Source organism: Ischnura elegans, assembly GCF_921293095.1.
Source record: "Ischnura elegans chromosome 13 unlocalized genomic scaffold, ioIscEleg1.1 SUPER_13_unloc_3, whole genome shotgun sequence".
Lineage (NCBI taxonomy): Eukaryota > Metazoa > Arthropoda > Insecta > Odonata > Coenagrionidae > Ischnura > Ischnura elegans.
Window position 1 is genome coordinate 361711 of NW_025791659.1, and position 20140 is coordinate 381850.

The 20140-nt window shown below is 34.8% G+C and overlaps 2 long non-coding RNA genes across 2 annotated transcripts; one reads left to right on the plus strand and one right to left on the minus strand.

The window, feature by feature from the left end:
* Window positions 1-3617: 3617 nt before the first annotated feature.
* LOC124172878 lies at window positions 3618-6387 on the minus strand. Its single transcript, XR_006868310.1, has 4 exons — window positions 5936-6387; window positions 5668-5849; window positions 3842-3966; window positions 3618-3745 (listed from the first exon to the last, which is right to left on the minus strand). It is a non-coding gene; the product is annotated as an uncharacterized LOC124172878 (long non-coding RNA).
* Window positions 6388-6800: 413 nt separating this feature from the next.
* On the plus strand, window positions 6801-10756 carry LOC124172872. The gene is made up of 3 exons (XR_006868306.1): window positions 6801-6841; window positions 7512-7645; window positions 10697-10756. It is a non-coding gene; the product is annotated as an uncharacterized LOC124172872 (long non-coding RNA).
* Window positions 10757-20140: the final 9384 nt, after the last annotated feature.

Sequence of the window (20140 nt, forward strand, 5' to 3'; positions counted from 1 at the left end):
ACCAAAGACGTGTTTAAAAATTTTATTTTCCCTCAAAATATTGAGAGAAGAGCGAAATGGCTTCAAATATGCCGAAGGGACAAGTGACACCAAACAACGTCTTCCCGCCTACGTGAGGTAAGTTTTTCTACACATAATGGTTCCTTTAATACTATTACCTTAAATTTTTAATAGTGCTGATCCACATATTCCAATTATTAGGTTTGAACTGTGTATAAGTAGTAATTTTAAAAAATATGTATTCCGGTTCAGATAATCCGGCGAGGTTCTTGACGAGTGTTTTTGTGCTTGTATGTTTTCTATTCATCAATGGAATATGTGAAATTTTGTGACTAAAATATAATATTTAGTCTGGGTTGCAGAGATTGACTTAGTTCTTTACTACGTACCAGAAAGTGTAACAATAACTATTAGTGCTGCTAGTTTTGTATTCAATAAAAATATTTGTTTTTGTCAATGCCGGTATGAATTAATCTTACGGTCATTTACAACAATAAAGACAATTACGTTTTTGACTAGAATCTGCATATCCGGATACATATTAGTGGACGAAACTCCGCTTTTCATTGCTTTATTTGTGTGTTGTTCATGAGAAGAATGACTATTTATGACTATGATTTTTATCTCATTGTAAAGAAAAAGTCTTGATCTTTCCAGTGATATCATAATATACACCCCTTACCGGGCTAAATTCAGAGATATTTGTGAGCAAAGAGAAGCTGATTTACATGGCATAGATAGGAGCCATGCGCTTTGGCGACAGTATTTATTTAAAAAAAATTATTTCCCGTTCATAGAAATCGACGAAAAACTAACTGAGTGTAGTAAACTTCATTTATGAATTTTTGGTTGCATTAAAATTATAGGTCACCGGTAGTATAATTAAAATATAAAAGAAAAACTTTTCGTCGAAAAGGCATTTCCTGCAGACGACCGGATGCCGGAAGATTCGGCTTGGCAACGCTGCTTTAGAATTAGCGTAAACAAACATGATCGCATACAAGGAATAATTGGAAAAGGAATAACTGGATATAATTGATTGCGTAAGAGTTTAGTGTACTGACTTTCCATATTGTCGCAGTAAATTCCAAGTACAAAAATTACTTCGTGGTGGACATTGGGAAGTGAAATATGAGACTCGCGATTCCTGATACTATTTGGGTTTCTGTAAACTTCGAATGAAGAGATTTCTTATGTGTACGTAAATATTATTTGGCATGCTTAGGGAGGAAAGATATTACCGATTTTACGCATACTAAAGGTGTCTGCGTATTTACTTTCACAAGTACGATTCTCCATCCGCATTAATGAACTTGCTATTTGTGATGAAATCGAGTGGCTCAAACCATCTTTTAGGTATGAGCCGTGCGTGAAACCTATTGAACAACGTTAACAGGTAGTTATTGACAAGTACTTTTCATATTTAAGTCAACGCAGTCCGAACCTTACCTAAACGAAAGGACAGGATTCATGGCGAGATATTATGAGTGTAGTCATGCGTTTACACTTAAGTCAAACAACACATTTCGTTTATGGTAAAATTCTGTTGAATCATCTCCCTTTTGGAAATCAGAATTCATCCCACAATGCATAAAACCTACTAAATCTTGTTGCCTTAACCGAATTTGAGGAAACCTATCGAAAAAATGAATGTATAACCAGCCCTCCGAATATATTAACATTGGTCGACATCGATTTTAAATTACCTATGAATGCAGAGCTGACTACTAACCACGAAGCAATCAAACGAATCTAATCTTTAGATAGAACGTTACCGAAATATAAATTAATCTTCCAATAACAGTCATATTGAGTCTCAAAGGAAGTGCATCTTGCCATTTCCTTACAGCAATCCCTTAGGAACAAGAAATTCACACCAAATGGACTTCTGCTTACATCATTACAGAGATACTAAAAGCTAAAAAATCACAATATTGTGCTTCAACCACTAAAATATCCATAACACTATTCTAAATGAAGCTTGCCATTCATCTTGATGCCTACTGCAATACCCCTTACCTTTAGTTAAACTGGATACAATTTCAATATTCTGCTTTTCATCTCAAGGCCCTATTCTGGAAATATATGCACATAGTTACCAACTTAGGGTTTGTAGGAAGAAATCAGACAAAAAATGATATATTACTACACTTCTGGTATACATATTTATTATTAATACATAACAAAAATTACAAAATATTTTCAGAAAAGCACTCTACAATGTTACATATATGTAGCAATACACATTTCAGTTTCACTGAGTGTTGGCTAAGAACATAAAAAGGAGAGCCAGGGCTCCCAAGAGACATTAAATTGGCTACTATATACTTTGTTTGTTTGTATATGAGGTATTTCTCTGCTGTCTTATCACTCTAACTTGCTTGTGATAATGTTCCCTCATATTTCCAATGTAGTAGTGGGATTTTTTCCTTCAAATCAGTGTTAAAAAAATACACTTCAGGCATTCACAGTAAATTTTGAATAAATGGGCAGAGGCTAGTCTTAAAAAGAAACATTTCTTTGTTAGCATTCAACACTGCATATGCCATGTGCCCCACTCTAGCAGAATAGAAGAAAAAATGAAGGCTACAGTAAGGAGGCAAGTTACAGTCCCTGTGAAGCAACTTAGGTTGTTCCCGAAGTCATTGTAAGAGCAAAAGATATAATACGAAAGGGAATATGTTACCAATGTTAGCTGATCTTGATTGTGCTTAACTTCAGGAGCCAATAGCATTGAACATGGAGACCACCAGATTTGCCTTAACCTTATTTCTACATAATATGGAGAAGCTGGTGGACATTTTCAGGTTAATTTTATATATAAAGATATTTATATACATAGAGTGGAACACAATGTCTTTCAGTAATTAGATGGCAATTAGTTAAACAGTACTTTAAAATAACTTTCACCGATGCAAATAATAATAAAATCCTTGCTACCCTTTTAACAACAATCCCTTGGGAGGGACAGCATAATTTTCTTGCCAATCAAGGTGTGCAAAGAAATTAATCAGCCCTATCGACAAAATCCCACTAACAATTCAGGAGGGAGTTTCTAAAGAGTCATTCTCACTCAAAGGCGTTGACGCATTAACCAGTATACAAGATAATCACCCAAAAGAAAACATGGAAAAATTGCCCAATATTATGTCACGCAAACCTTTAGACCCTTGCAGCAAACCTGAAGATACTAGTTAAAATACTCAGGAGACACCTGTTACCACAAGCCAGAGGACGTGGGGAGAATCTTAAAGAAGCTAAAAAATCTCTAATAGACTTTACAGTATGACCATTGCTACTATGTACATTTAAACCATGCTACACATAAGGCATAAGATAATTTATCAGTCTTACTCTTTTTAATTTTCTCTTTTTATTTATCATCTTATTTATTTATCATACTCTTTAAGTTTTCTCAACTCCTCAAAATATTTACTAATAGCCTCAATAGACTTGTGAAACTCTATTCTCCTTTGGATGGTAACATGGGGCTTACCATACCTCTCTCCCATGTGTACTTAATCTTATTCCCTCAGTTCCACATACGAGTATACTGAGTATTTCCACCAGCTTCTCCATATTAATGCCAGCTGTAGCCATTTGGGAAATCATTAAGGTTGAAATAACACTCCACAGGGTTTGTAACATTCCCACCTTCTGTGTCTTCTACACATTGCACAGATAGTCCTGCATACATCATACGCAAGTAATTTTTTGGAGTGGTAATCAATGACAGACCCATGCCCTGTGAATGTAAAAAGAAAGACATTTTAACTGTTAACATAATAAAGAGGAACAATTTATGCATAATTTATTTCCCAGAAAATATGATGGAATTTACCAGATTTACTGTCGTATGATTACCCATTGCCTTTCTTCTGCCATCCATAATCATAAGAGGCAATGATATCTACCTCAGCTCCATCATTGCACTGCATAGGAGACTCTTCACTGGGAGTCATGCCACTGAAATAAATTATGTATACTGAATGAGGGGCCACATATTAATTAGCCAATGCACTGCACTTAGATTTCTGTGACTGGGTGGAATTAAAACTAAGGAATAGAAATAGTATGATAACATTGGAGGTAATCTACCCCTTAACTTATGATGTTCTTGATTCAACATTAGGGAGGACATTGTATATGTGTCAGACACTTATACCCTATCATTGGTTAATGTGACACAAATACATTTTGCCACTTTGGAACTCATTAGCCTAACTAGAACATTAATCAGTATGTATAATGAAGTATTACTAAAATTATAAATTGCAATATTTCCACTGAGTTTTATTATGACAAAACGCGTTTCATTGCTACAAACAACATTATCAATTGTTGTTGTCATAATAAGACTCAGTGGAAATATTGCAATGTCTTTTTAATTGTACTAATATTAAAGACCACCATATTGTGCCCAACACCATACCAGATATAGTGAAGTAGGTTGTAATTATGATAAACGTAGGAAAGCAACCACAATCAGGACAGAACCATCAAGAACAACAGGGAGATGATGTCGATGGATAGGAACATTTTCCTGCAATATTATTTCCACTAGTAAAATATGATTATATGCAATTCTTTTGGAAAGATAAGTTCAATGTGATCATTAGCATTCACTCAATGCAACATTAGGAATTTGAAATGAATAAGGGTATGCAATTAGTATGTACAGCCTTGACTTTAAAAAATTAACGACAGAGAAAATATTTCTTCACATTGCATAAAAAAACAGGTTGTGAGAGAAGGATGAACATCATAAGTGGAAAGGGTATGGCCACGGAAACAAAGCTGATTGAATTATAACTAATACTCCTCTTCTGGCAAGCACATGCAAATAGCTGTTAGAGGAGACAGGTAATCCCTTTAAGAAATCAAGAAAAAGTTTTTGATCCACGAAAAATATTGAAAGTCTTAGATAAATAAGTAGCATGTAAAATTATGACATAGAGTAATAGTTGCAACACTGAGCACACCAGTAAAAGGGCTGTGCTGAGTACTTTACCTCTTTAAGAAACAATGACTAAGGAATAATAATCAAGGAGAAATTAGATTGTCTTCAATTGCTGAATAAATACTTAAAATATGGATACTATAGTTGAAAAATATATGTTAGATAGACTTCTAATCCTATGACCTGATAACAGATCACCATAATTAATCAACTTATAATCCACATTAACACAATCCAGCAATTATTGATTTTCTATGTTAAAAACAGCAAATCTGTGGTAATTCTCTGGTTCTAAATATCAAACACTTTATATAGCTCACATCACCAAATTCCAGTCAACAGTCACTTAATCGATAATGATTTCATCCAAAGGAACCAATAACAAATTACATTGAAGGACAATAAAAAATTAAATGAAACTAATTTAAAATTACACTTGAACAAAGTAATCATCAAAAAAATTAAAGCCTCTGCATTTCCTAAATTTTAGTTTATATATTGGACCTACTACTGGTAATGTTCTTGGAATGCAATGTACATGGAAATAAAAAGCACACCGACTGAATATTTCCAAGAGATATGAAAGAACGTAATGCAACCACAAGGCACATTTAAAAAAAAAGAATTAACTTTCACATTGGGTTTCGGGGGACCAATAACGCTACTACTTATAGTCTCATTTTTTAAACTGATGCGGTGAAACTTACGGTGTTAAGGCCAAAGTGAGAAGCTTCTCCACCTCCACAGCTTCCGTACTCGATTGCATCTTCAACCTTTGACCCCACAGATCGCTCCTACCTTTTCCAAGTGGAATTGGCGACAGACGGAATAATTAGGGTTGCCAAAACCCGATTCATTTGCTCATTCCCAACACATGACAGGACGCACACTATAAATGAAATAAAAAAATTATTTTCAGCTAATAACATATTTCCATTCTTAAATTTGCAATGAGTTATTTACTAGAGCACTTACCTATATTCACTGAACGTTCGAGAAGAACTCTTCTGTCCCTTCGTAAATTCCTTCTTCCGCACAAACCGCCCCGCTTTACTAGTGGATGACTTCATCGTTAAAGCAGAGAAGGCTGAAAAACTGGCATATTTCACTAAAAAGTTAGAGAAATACTCGACTTTCTAAAGTATATTTCAACACCGAAATCTCTGCACTCCTGTAACGCTTCAAGCCATTCACTTGTTTCTCTGAATTTCTAGTTGCTAGTTGAGAGTCGCACCAACCTAAGAAATTTGACGTTGTTGCCAAGTCGAACGTCTCTTTGACATATGTCATTTCTAGCGATACAATGCTTTAAAATAGCTTTCTAATATAAGTAACCCTTAAATTTTTATGTTTGAACATTTCAGATGCCAGGATATCGTACTCCAAGTCGGGATTAAGTCCATACTATATTAAGGAAACTTAGTATTATATTACTAAAAGTACCGTTGGTACCTTTGGTAATAAGTCAAGATAAAGTTTAAAATACGTATATTTTGTTCATTACCGAGAAAAATAAGCAACTAATGCAAATATTTACCCGACAAAAAATTATAAAATTGTATCGAAAACCTTAAAAACTCTTGATACTTGTAAAGTTTGAGAAGATACAGTCGCTGTTGTGACTACGGATCTATCTCGCTCAAACTACCTTAATTTTAGGATGCAATTAAAATCTCGACGAGTCGCTTTTGCGACTAATCTTTTCCTTGACTCATTCCGAATTTTTAATTCCAGTTTTGTTTGAAGAGGATTACATTCCTAGGGCTGGTTAAAACGGAAAAATACATCAACACCGAACTTTTGTCGTGGCCCAGTGCTTATACTGCTGTCTGCTCCTGTTTACTTGAAGTTTCAACATCTTTGGCCGAATATTTACTTGTGGTACGTATTCGAGCTTAGTACCTAATTGTAAAATATGGAATTATATAATTAATTAGGTTTTTCTGAAATGGCTTCAGTGATTATCAAAGAGGACGGTACCATTCATGCCTAATTATTGAGAGTTATTAAAAAAATATGGCTATGGATAACTAGGAGTTTTTGATTATTTCTTCGTACACCATTTCAATTTCAATGCGTTATTGTCAGTGCGTATATTATTCATGTACATTTCTCTAGAACTTATTGTTTTACTTTTATATTTACTTTTATTAAGCCTGTGCGTTTAATTGTGCTTTTATAAATGTTTTATAAATAGTGATTGTCAAGAGTGGAGTGGAAGCTTATTGTTAATGTGTAGATATAACTTATTCAAGACCCGATGTGGTATTGTGTGAAAATAATACGGTTTTAATGATATCTTGGAGATATCATGATTTCTGTTGCAATAAAAACTTCTTTAAATGCATTTCTTAGTGATATGTTACGATAAACCTAGGATATTGTACTCCTAAATCCATTTATGGTGTTTATCCTAAGCCGTAGGGGGACTTTCTGCCATTTCCTTTTGCGTTGATTCTATATTCTAGTGATTAGTAATGTTTACCATTGGAATAAATTAATAAATTTGATTTGCATTATCGCTTGCATGTTGCTGCTGCTGTTCAAGCAGGTTCCAAGGGTGTCATTTGGCGAGGGAGCAACATAGGAAGAACTAGTGCACGATGCTAAAATTACTGATTGGGCAAGTTCTACATTTTACACGAAATACCCTGACATTGAACGTTCAACTACCCTTTCTCACCAGTATGTATGAATAGGGTACCACATTGCTATTTATTTGTTTCTTAAGGGTTGAGGTTAGTGTCTGTAGCTTTGAATATATTTGTTGAAGGTAATTCATTAGAGTTTCTACAGGAAAATGGTGCACTGCAAAGTAAAAGCCAAAAACCTCATAATGAAAGTGGCATATAAATATTAGACACATTGGTTCTCTTTGAGTTCGAACTTAACTTTAATTGTAGTATAAGCTTTACTTTTTTATACATCACCAATTGGCTGAATTTTTATCATTTTAAGATTGGCATCATTCTTTTCCAAAGATATTATGGCTTCATCGATAAACATGCAGAAGATAATTCATATTTAAATGTAATTTTTGGGTTTCTTGTTTAGTTCTCGTATTTGTTGAATAGAACACCAAAGAATCATTTTGTCTTCAGTAGAATACATTATAAGGGCCTGCTATACTGTATGGTTGAAGTACAACAGAGTGTTTTAAGCATGCTGTAGAGTTGTAATTCTTACTTTCAATTTTCTACTTCAGCATATGGTTAAAATAATTTTGCAATAGGTCATTGCAACATGGTTGAATTTTCTAATCAATGATATTGTAAACCACATACTATGAAGCCACTGCTTTTTATCCTTCAGTCAAGTTTTAAAGTTCCAGTTACGAAGTACCCCCTTATTTTTGCAGAGGAAATTAGTATGTATGAAATGTTATTATGTTCATGAGATTAATGCTGAAATCAAATTACAAATAAGTGCAACAGTCGTTCTTAGAGAGGGGGGAATTCAAGCCAAAAACATGTTTAATCAAATTAAATATTGCAAGTAATATGATCCCATACTCAAATCCAAGTCGATATTTGGCCTCACCAACAAGTTGTCTCTTCAGACTCCTCTGTCCTCCATAATGTCAACCTTTTCCCCAACTCATCCCATGCCCTCAAACACTGGGTCATTGCATCTTAGTCTTGGTCTTTCTTGTGGGTGTCTTCCCTCTGGTTGACCTCTCCACACTCCTCACTTCTTCTTACATGACCAAGCCATGCAATTCTCCTACTTCTGATCACAGTGACAATATCTTGTTTTATGAAGTTTCCTGCTCTATGTTTTTCAGTATTCTCCAAACCCCTTCGTCAAATGTTGGACCATATATCCTTCTCGATATTTAATTTCCAACAGTTATTTACTTCTTCTAAGGCTGCTTTGTTAGGGTCTTTACCTCAGCCTCATTTAAGAGCACTTGCTGTATTATGATAGTATACATTCTAATTTTTATCTATCTTGAGTTGATATATACCTGGAGTTGGTATATTGAGAGGTTGAATCTATGATAATTTTGATAGGCTCCTGTAGCATCTATTAGCTTAATTTATCCCCATTTGTATCTCTTCATCTATTTCATTTTGGCAGTTAATGGTGACTACCAAATACCAGCAGAGAAATGTTAGGCTCTGCCACTCTTCCAATTTTCATATATTTAGTTTTATCTTCAATTACCTGTAATCCTACTTTTATTACTATTCTACTTGGGCTACTGATTTGAGGTTACTTTTACTATAGGCTTTTAAGGCTACATCAGCAGCATAGGCCAATATATTTATTTTTCCTTCGATACTTGCCCTTCTTGGTATAGCTTCAGTTGCTTTCAAAGCTTTTTCTAGTGCCAAGTCTCTTCTTCATAATTGAGAATACTTCTTTTGATGGGTAAGTTTAGTTTTTTTGTGCATAAATGCACTGCAATTCAAAGATTCCTCTTTTTAAGTTAGTTTCTTTCCAGAAGTGTGGATTGCTTAATCCTTTTGGCAAATTACTACATTATATGTTGTACTTAAAGGAATATATATTCCATGACGGTGTTAATGGAGAGTGTAAATGTTGTTCATCTCATTGATTTGAGGGTACCATGAACATTGACTTGAACCCTTCACTGAACAGTTTTCTGGGGTTGAAATCTGTTCTTCATAATTACTAGTGTCTCTTTTGATAAGCAAGTTTGGTCTTGCTGTGCATAAATTCACTACTATTCTGAGATTCCTCTTATACAGTCAATTTTTTCCATAACTATTGACTACTTAATCCTGGTCTGAATGTTATTATAATGGATGTAATACCGGAGGAAACTGTATGACACATTCCATGATTGTATTAATGGAGATAGGTAAATGGTGTTCATCGTTATAATGAGGGTCATTAATTGGGGGGTACCTTCACCATTGACATGAATTCTTTGCTAAACAGTATTCTGGGGTTAAAATATGGGATACGTTTGAGAATACCTATTAAATGTGAAATCTATGAACCTATTCCGCTGTTTGGAATGTTTTAAAATGTAAATATTTTTTAAAGGGGGAGAGCATACGATGGTCGAGATTAGGCAATGGAGTAGTTTAATATGACTGTATGTCTTCAATTTGATAATATTTTTAGATGATCTGATAAATGTTGAAATATTTGTGTCAAGGAGTAATGGCAATGGCGTAATGTAGGAATATGCTTTGGGAAGGATAGGATGGCCTGGGGTGGCACCCCCCCCCCCAATCAGACAACGAAGCAGTCCAAGAAAATTTTTGAAGAATAACATTCCTGGAAATACATTTGAAATCATTTTGGCACTAAAGATTTAACTTTTAGTCGATGCAGTTCAATATATAAAATAATTATAAATAATTTTTTTATTTCTCTGAGGCTTTGTGGAGGGATCTTTCCCTTCCTCCCCCCGTAGATATGCCACTGAGTAACAGTGTTGTGGAATGTTAATGTCATATTATTCCTTTTTATAATTTTGTATGCTGACAGGAAGATTGCCATCTTGGTAATAGAATTAATTTCCCGAAAGTTGTCTGCCAATTGAAATTTAATTTATTAATTTCCTATTGCTCAAACCATGAAATATGATATAGAAACAAGTGATTGCATGTTTAATAAACATCTACACATTATAGAACTTTATCATGACTGTTGATTGTGAGAATTTGATGTATCACTGAGATGCTGTTCATTAAAATTACTTGTGAATTAATGCTTTTGGTGTAATTAACGAAATTTTATTTATATTTTTAATTACAGGTTCATATACTCGAGTAGTCAATGTCATGGGTGGTAAAGGAACATAGCAAAATTGAGAATAATGCAAGATGTGTGGCAGTTGTCATCACCTGTACATCATTCTCTCCTACTAATTTGAATCCATTTTAATAGAAATGTTACATCATGTGCACTTCAGATTTATTTATTTTGTTTATTTTGCATTATGTAAATAATCATAGTTTCAATGAAATTGTTAAATCATTCTGGAAATCTTAAAATGTAACATTTCTGGTGTGTGTACATTATATACTTTGGAAAAATGTGATTTATTCCTTTATGTACCTCCTTTGATGATATCTTTTATGATCTGCAACTCTCGTGAAAAGTACAAAAATTGCATGTCAGCTTGTGACTTCTGTAGTTTTTCTTGTCTAATTTTGGGGTAGGATAATATTTCCGATTTGTCGGCACTAAAAATTGACCAGACTTGTCCTCAAATTCCTCGTATAATATCCATAGCGCTGTTTTCATGGAAGTTTACTCGGATATTATATGCGACATCTCTTCCGATCAGAAGATAACAATTCTCTCTCAGCTGATATTGGACTTTTCAAAATCTGAAATTATTCCTTTGACTAGAAAAAATCGCTATATAGTAGCCCTAAGAGCAGTAATAGTAGTTTTGGAAATAATTTACCCTGTTTCAGACATAAATATGAGAGTTTCATATCTAGAAAAACGTCCTGTGAAAAGAATCAAAACTTAACTGAAGCGCGAATATTTGTTATTTTTCACGATTTAAAATTTACAAATTGATATTAAAGTGTTCCTAGTACCTCAAGACTGAATATATTATAATTTATAATTACCGAAAATGCAACAGGAATCGCGTATTTATGAAAAAACTGGCATTATATCACTTTCCCCCATAAGACTCTATAGAGACGGAAGAACTAAAATGGCGGACGTCTCAATTCCTATAGTGGAAGTGTATGGAACGACTCGACCCTATGAGGGAGTAGTGTAGAGAACTGCCATCCAGAGGACTCTGAAAGCAACCTGATAACAGCGCCACCTCCGTTTGCCAATCGCCGTTTGCTCTTCAACTGTTTCCCCGCCGATTGTTCTTCAACTATTTTCCCGCGCGCAGTTGGCGCAGTTGCCGAGTGTTGCTGTTGGTTGAGTGTGCTACAGACCCTGCGGTTGCCGAGTTGGTTGTGTTGTTGTTGCTGCAGACCACGTGCGTCGTGGTACGTTGATCAATCATGTAATGAATACATTTCCTCTGTGAATAGATTCGCTGTATTTAAGCTATCTTATTTTTCGCAGCATCGCCCATTCATCATTTGGTCCGTGACTATCTGCTGATTTGGTCCGTGACTATTTCCTGATTTTCTGTTCTTGGTAAGTGGTTCCCACTATATTTACTGATTATATGATTTCAAGTCGTCCTTTCCAAAGATTCCGTTTATTTATCCCTCTACGCTCTCTCGTTTCAGATTGGTACCCCAAATTTTATTTTGCCCTGTTTCCCCTCGATAAGTAGCTGTTTTCTTGGTAAGTAAATGCATAATCAAATCTCCTCAAGCGGGGAGCAACGGTATTTTTCCTTTTTATTTCCGGATTTCTCCTCTGATGTTTGGTTCCTGACCCACCGATGGCTAGTTAAGTAGTAGACTACATCGTGTACAAGCTCTGCTTCGCCTTAAAGCCATTTCATTGATACTTTCTATGTTATCTCAGTTCGGAGCGGATAACCGGAGCTCACTTTAGGGCTAAAGTGTCCTTTACGGATAAATAAATATGGCGGCACCGGTTGTTATTGAAGTTGAAATATGAAGATATTTGGGTTACGGAAATGAATAGGAACTAATTTTTTGGTGAGAACACAGCAGCAGAGTGGCGTGTTTCAAGAAATAACCAGACGCGTAATATATGTCTTTTCCCTGAAAATATATCGTGTCGGTATTGATAGAGATGACCCATTTCTTAAGTTTCGAAGTTTAACTCTATCGGTCGTGTGATAATTACAACACAGTAAGTGGTTGGACATATTGGCATAATTTATGTTGCATTTGTACACAAGCTAATTGTTAAGTACTTCTGTTATTTATGCGTTTATGTTCCATGATTTTCCTAAGATACTTGAATATGATAGCAAAATTCTGTTTACATTGGCGTCAATAGCCTTCGTACGCGAAGACTTGATTTTCATGTCGTTTGGTCAGCCAAATGCTAGCTTCTATACCTTGCATTGCATTTTAAGCGTTTTTATTCAAATTTAGCTTAATGCACTCTTGCCGTATGCCTCCATATCACGTTTAACATGTTTCCGTGATTTTGAAACTATATTGAGTCGAGTTTCAGCTGTTTCCTTTTTCGACTATGCCTTTGAATGTTTATAATGATGATATAAGATCTCGTCATGAAAGGCAGCAAAAAAATTAAAACATACTTTCCTTCATAATCATATTATTTGCAGCAAAGCAATGTTTTCTCGAGGATGTAGGATTGTTATGAAATTTCATTTACACAGCATCACAGACATTTTTTACTACAAAATTCGTGAATGGATACTCGGGTTAGGTATTCACATATGTCGAGGCATCATTTGAAGCAGACAAAGAGATATTTATTGATATAAATCCATTCTCACATTCAAAATGTTTCACTGTGTGGCCATTCATTCATTGGTTTTTGATGATGTGGGTATTCTTGAATGTCCATTTCTCTAGTATAGTAACGCCTTAGCTCAACATTCTAAGAATTAAAATATTGGTAAGCAGAAAAGAATTCAGCAAACACCCATACCTCATTCAAAATATGCGTCCAACTGAGACAACCACTGATCGGTATATCTTCAAATAATTGGTACAGTTTCAAGGTAACGCGAGAGAATTTCACTATTTCACCCACCTTCAATGAAAGTACACCATCAAACTTCGCCTAGCATGTAGTCCTAACAACCGTTTGCAGTTAATCATAGAAAATGTCGTGAAAATTTCATCATTTGAATATTTACATCGCTGGAAACATGGAAGGGCATTACCAATGCACGAAGCTAATTACTAGTGAGCTTTTATTCAGCTAACTCAGTCATTAACGTACAAAAAAGGTAGTGGGGAAAATCTTTCAATGATGCAGTATTCATTTACATTCGCACATAATATGAGAAAACGAGAAAATGCAGCTTAATAAAATCTTAGCAAAATACAACACGAAAACCCAGTCGCTAGAAATAATTGTAAACAAGTACGCATTTAAAATCGTGTGTCATCTTTTTCTTCACTTTTTCGCAGCGTTCATTGCCAACACTCAAAATTTCAATGCATGATCGAGACTTTAGGAGCTAAAGTGCCACTTTATAAAGTGAGATCCTTGAAACGACTCTGCATCGAACTTTAGCTAAAGTCTCACTTTACCGTAAAGAGAGACTTTGTTAAGTGAGCAATTTCAGTGTCGTCTATGAATCGCACCCTAAGTGATGCTGATGCAGTTGCTGTTGATTTACTTGTGCACTTAATGAAAGATGAAAGTAAGGATTCGATCTTGGTTTATAAACCTATGGGCTCAGGTACAATATTAGGCAATAAGGGTTTAGATAATTTACCACACGCTTCTGAACTTTTTGTTTTGGGTATTCAGCAGAAACTTCAGTTAAAAGAAATGATATAGGGCTGTGGTAGAATACTATGCATAGACTCTACTCATGGCACCAATCAGTACAAATTTCATTTTCTTAACTTGATTGTACCAGATGAGTATGGTGTTGGTTACCCTGTCGCCCATTTCATCACAAGCCATTTAGATGAGAAGACACTAACTTACTTATTGCAAAGTATTATGGATAGGTCCCCTGATTTGCATGTAAATGCTGTCATGACAGATGGTGATGAAGCCTTAGGTAATGCAGTGAGGGGGGTATTTGGTCACAAAACTAAACATTTACTTTGCTTGTGGCATGTGAAAAGGAACTGGCATAAAAACCTACACCAAAAAGTTAAAAATAAGGAACTGATTACGGAAGTCAACGAAGTTTTGGAAACTTTGATTGAGGAAAAAAATGATACTGTATTTAATGCTATGCTAAACTCTTTCTTAGCCAAATATTCTGATCAAGCTGGTGAATTTACAAAATATTTCAAAGATTACTATTGTAGCAAGAAAGAGAAGTGGGCCATGTGTTACAGAAATTTTCCTCATGCTGCTACAGATACCAATATGTTCGTTGAATCATTTCATAATAAGTTGAAAAGCCACTATCTGAACAGAAAAGTAAATAGGCGCCTTGATGATTTAATTCAGGTGCTTCTTACCATTCATAAAACTGTCCATTTAGGTTTAGCATATAAAAGAATGAGTAAGAAGCCTCCATTAGGATTTCAAAACTCCTATAATAATGACCACATGAAAGGATTGAAAATTTCCGATGATGAAATTTTTTCAACATCCGATGAAAAGGTCTGGCATGTTAAATCTCAAAATGACCAATCTACGATATGCACGGTGGAAAATATATCCCAGAATTGTCTCTACCCTGACTTGTGTTTTATAAGGTGTAATGAGTTTTCATGCCAGGACCTTTGTTGCCACTTATATACATGCTCTTGTCCTAACAACTATGCTCTTTGTAAACATGTACATAAGGTTCATTCATTTGTTGTCCGAAATAGACCTACTCCTGCACCTATCCATGAAACAATCCTAAATTTTCCTCCAGATAAACTTTTTAAGAGTGTTTCCACCTCTAAGGATTGCAAATTAGAGCACATTAATGTACAACACAGTCATGCCATTGGTCAACACCTGGATAAATTGAAAATCTTAAGCCAGCAGTGCTCTCCTGTATTACTTCCCTACATTAGCAAATCATTAAAGGTGCTGGTGGAGACGTGTCAGGGTGCTATTGAATGCAACCAAAGCAATTCCACTTTGGGGACATTATCAGCACATGATGTACCTCCAAATGCCAAACTCAGCCCTCAGCTGAAGTTACATCCTGCTATTAAGAAGAGAAGGCCCATGGTTAATCTATTTAAAAGACCTGGTTATGTCCGAAGGAAAGATATAAAAATATCACTTTTATCTAATGAGCTGAGCAGCTTCACTGAGCCAATTGTAGATGTTGCCAGTCTATCAATGGAAGTTTGCAAGGTTGGTTCATTCTCCGTCAAAATGTATGAATTGAAGTCCTTAGATTTTCTAATACCACCGGAGGAAGTCAGTGCAATTCGTAAAGTCTTCCCTGATTTTAAGAGAGGTTGGCTGTATGACACGATCATCGCAGCTTTCTTGTGGAAAATTGCTGAGTCTGTCCCTTCAGTTTTTTCAGTGGATCCAGTTATTTCTCTATATGTCACAGGAAAAATCTCTCAATCCCGGCCAATGGCAATCTTTGGTAAATCTGACCTTTCCTGTGTTACTAGAATAGTCATTCCCCTCAATGTTTGCAACTCACACTGGATGCTTATTGTTGCTTTGCCATTAGAAAGGAAATTAGAATTCTATGACCCTGCTGCAGATGTTATTCACCACACTAATAATTTTGCCATTCAAAGATGGATTAAAGTGCTTAGTGTCTCATTTGGATGCACTGAAAGGGATTGGGAAGTGTCATTGCCAGAGCATTTTAAGCAGAGAGACAGTCATAGCTGTGGAGTTTTCATTTGTTGGTATGCTGAAAGAATAATACAGGGAAGGTTGATCAAAGAGCCATTTGATGCAGACAAGTATAGGAAGTATATGTTTGACATGATAACAGTACTGGACAATTGATTTATTTACTATGTATATTATTTACCATGAGTTACGGGTCACTTTGTGTGTTGACTGCATGTTATATTTTTCATTTTCTTCTTCTCTTCAACTTCTCTGTGCCATACTTGTCACTACTTTTCTGTAAATAAGTCCCTCCTTTCCACGCTTTCCTATTTCATTTCTGCTGTTATGTTTCTTTGTATTTTTTCTTAAGTTTATATATTTTATAATTGTTATTTGTTATTTTTTATTTATGGTATTTTATAATTGTTATTTGTTATATTTTATTTATGGTATTTTATAATTGTTATTTGTTATATTTTATTTATTGTATTTTATAATTGTTATTGGCTATATTTTATTTATTTTACTATACATAATTGTTATAATACCTCATGTTGAAAATTCTCACATTGTTTTATCAGAGAAATATTCAAATACATAATATATTTGCTAGTAATTCATCCTCCCTCTTAGACATGCCAAAAAAGTTAGTGTAAAACTCCATTAATCATTTGTTTGTGAACTTTCTAACAAATTATTTCCTTTTTTCATGATTTTTCCTGCCCGAGTTTACATACGAGAAAGGGGGCTGTCTTCCGACCTGTCAATGTTATGCTCATCTACCTACCAGAAAGACTTCTATTATGTGAAAGTATTGGGAGAAAGACCATTTAGTTAATGAATTCACAGACAGTGATGTGATAGTGATGACTCTCAATCCGACAAGGCTTCACATTGACTATTTTGAATTTGATTGAATATTTTGTGAGCGCAATTTGAGTGCACATATGTAAATAATAGAATAGTTACTATAGTATAGAATAGTTTTTATATACTATTTCTTTTATTACTTTGCTCAGGTACTTCAACAATTGGCATGAAAAACAAATCCAGGATTTTTGAAAGACCTGCAGTTCCTAAAAATAAATCCATGCACTTAACTCAGTTTTATTCCTAGAGAATGACATTAAGAAACATTTTTTAATGTTTTAGGTAAGTGTGTACATTGTCCTAACACCAGGCTTCAAACACAGTTTCGGAGGGTTATTCAATCATTAATTCATTGAATTCTGTAAAAGATTTCCATGCAAGCAGCATATTGAAGAAACATAGAATCAGGTTATAGACCTTGACAATATCAGTTATAAATACTTAGAATAAGATTAGACCTAGCTGAGGACCATGAGGTAGAACCTATTGTTGCAAAGAAGTTTGGAGGTGCTTTGGAATTTGGTACTATGAGCTTTCTATCAATTAGGTACCTTTTTTATGATCTGGTAGCATTTCTGTAAAATAACCCAAACTCAATATGACCTATCCCATGCATTCCCAAGACCATCTGGCTTTTGTAAATATATATTTGATAATAATAAATTTATTTGTCCAAAGATCATGTATTACAAAGAGCCACAGGAAGCGTGAGGATTTCCAGCTTAACAATCACTGGTCTACATGATTCTCTTCTTGATATACCCAAGATGGTTCAGAGTGCCCTGTTTTGCAGAAAAAACACTTGGTTTAGGAGAGTAATTGCTGACCCCCAGAATTCAATGGCATAATTAACTGTACTGAGGAAGTTATTGTGATGCAGGGACATTAGTGCTATATGGGATAGTGAGTTGGTTGGTAAACTTAGACCATAAAGAACTGCAGATAATTTTGGCCACATTTATTTCATTTAATCTTTCGTCATTAAACTATTTGTTTACAAAAGACTGTTTCGTTTTCATCCTTAACGCCTTACTGTTATTTTAGATACCAAACACATATCATATGAATAACACATAAGTTAATACGTTTTGTAAACATGGGTTGCTCTTGAGGTTATCCCAGTCCATCGAAATGAGTTGTTGCACTGTGCTTGTGTTTATTTTATTCAACCGATGAAGCAACATTTATCTAAAATGAATGGCTCACAAGTATCACGGTAATGAGTTCTTAAATACGCATTTCTTTCAATTATTTTGACAGTCGTAGGGACTGTTCCGTGTTCTGCCAACAACGGTTGCTTTTGAGGTTATCACTGTGCATCGGAACGCTGTTCAAGATTTTGTCCAACTTTATTTCATCTAATCTTTCGTCATTAAACTATTTGTTTACAAAAGACTGTTTCGTTTTCATCCTTAACGCCTTACTGTTATTTTAGATACCAAATACATATCATATGAATAACACATAAGTTAATACGTTTTGTAAACATGGGTTGCTCTTGAGGTTATCCCAGTCCATCGAAATGAGTTGTTGCACTGTGCTTGTGTTTATTTTATTCAACCGATGAAGCAACATTTATCTAAAATGAATGGCTCACAAGTATCACGGTAATGAGTTCTTAAATACGCATTTCTTTCAATTATTTTGACAGTCGTAGGGACTGTTCCGTGTTCTGCCAACAAAGGTTGCTTTTGAGGTTATCACTGTGCATCGGAACGCTGTTCAAGATTTTGTCCAACTTTATTTCATCTAATCTTTCGTCATTAAACTATTTGTTTACAAAAGACTGTTTCGTTTTCATCCTTAACGCCTTACTGTTAATTTAGATACCAAATACATATCATATGAATAACACATAAGTTAATACGTTTTGTAAACATGGGTTGCTCTTGATGTTATCCCAGTCCATCGAAATGAGTTGTTGCACTGTGCTTGTGTTTATTTTATTCAACCGATGAAGCAACATTTATCTAAAATGAATGGCTCACAAGTATCACGGTAATGAGTTCTTAAATACGCATTTCTTTCAATTACACTGACAGTCGTAGGGACTGTTCCGTGTTCTGCCAACAAAGGTTGCTTTTGAGGTTATCACTGTGCATCGGAAGGCTGTTCAAGATTTTGTCCAACTTTATTTCATCTAATCTGTCGTCATTAAACTATTTGTTTACAAAAGACTGTTTCGTTTTCATCCTTAACGCCTTACTGTTATTTTAGATACCAAATACATATCATATGAATAACACATAAGTTAATACGTTTTGTAAACATGGGTTGCTCTTGAGGTTATCCCAGTCCATCGAAATGAGTTGTTGCACTGTGCTTGTGTTTATTTTATTCAACCGATGAAGCAACATTTATCTAAAATGAATGGCTCACAAGTATCACGGTAATGAGTTCTTAAATACGCATTTCTTTCAATTATTTTGACAGTCGTAGGGACTGTTCCGTGTTCTGCCAACAACGGTTGCTTTTGAGGTTATCACTGTGCATCGGAACGCTGTTCAAGATTTTGTCCAACTTTATTTCATCTAATCTTTCGTCATTAAACTATTTGTTTACAAAAGACTGTTTCGTTTTCATCCTTAACGCCTTACTGTTATTTTAGATACCAAATACATATCATATGAATAACACATAAGTTAATACGTTTTGTAAACATGGGTTGCTCTTGAGGTTATCCCAGTCCATCGAAATGAGTTGTTGCACTGTGCTTGTGTTTATTTTATTCAACCGATGAAGCAACATTTATCTAAAATGAATGGCTCACAAGTATCACGGTAATGAGTTCTTAAATACGCATTTCTTTCAATTATTTTGACAGTCGTAGGGACTGTTCCGTGTTCTGCCAACAAAGGTTGCTTTTGAGGTTATCACTGTGCATCGGAACGCTGTTCAAGATTTTGTCCAACTTTATTTCATCTAATCTTTCGTCATTAAACTATTTGTTTACAAAAGACTGTTTCGTTTTCATCCTTAACGCCTTACTGTTATTTTAGATACCAAATACAT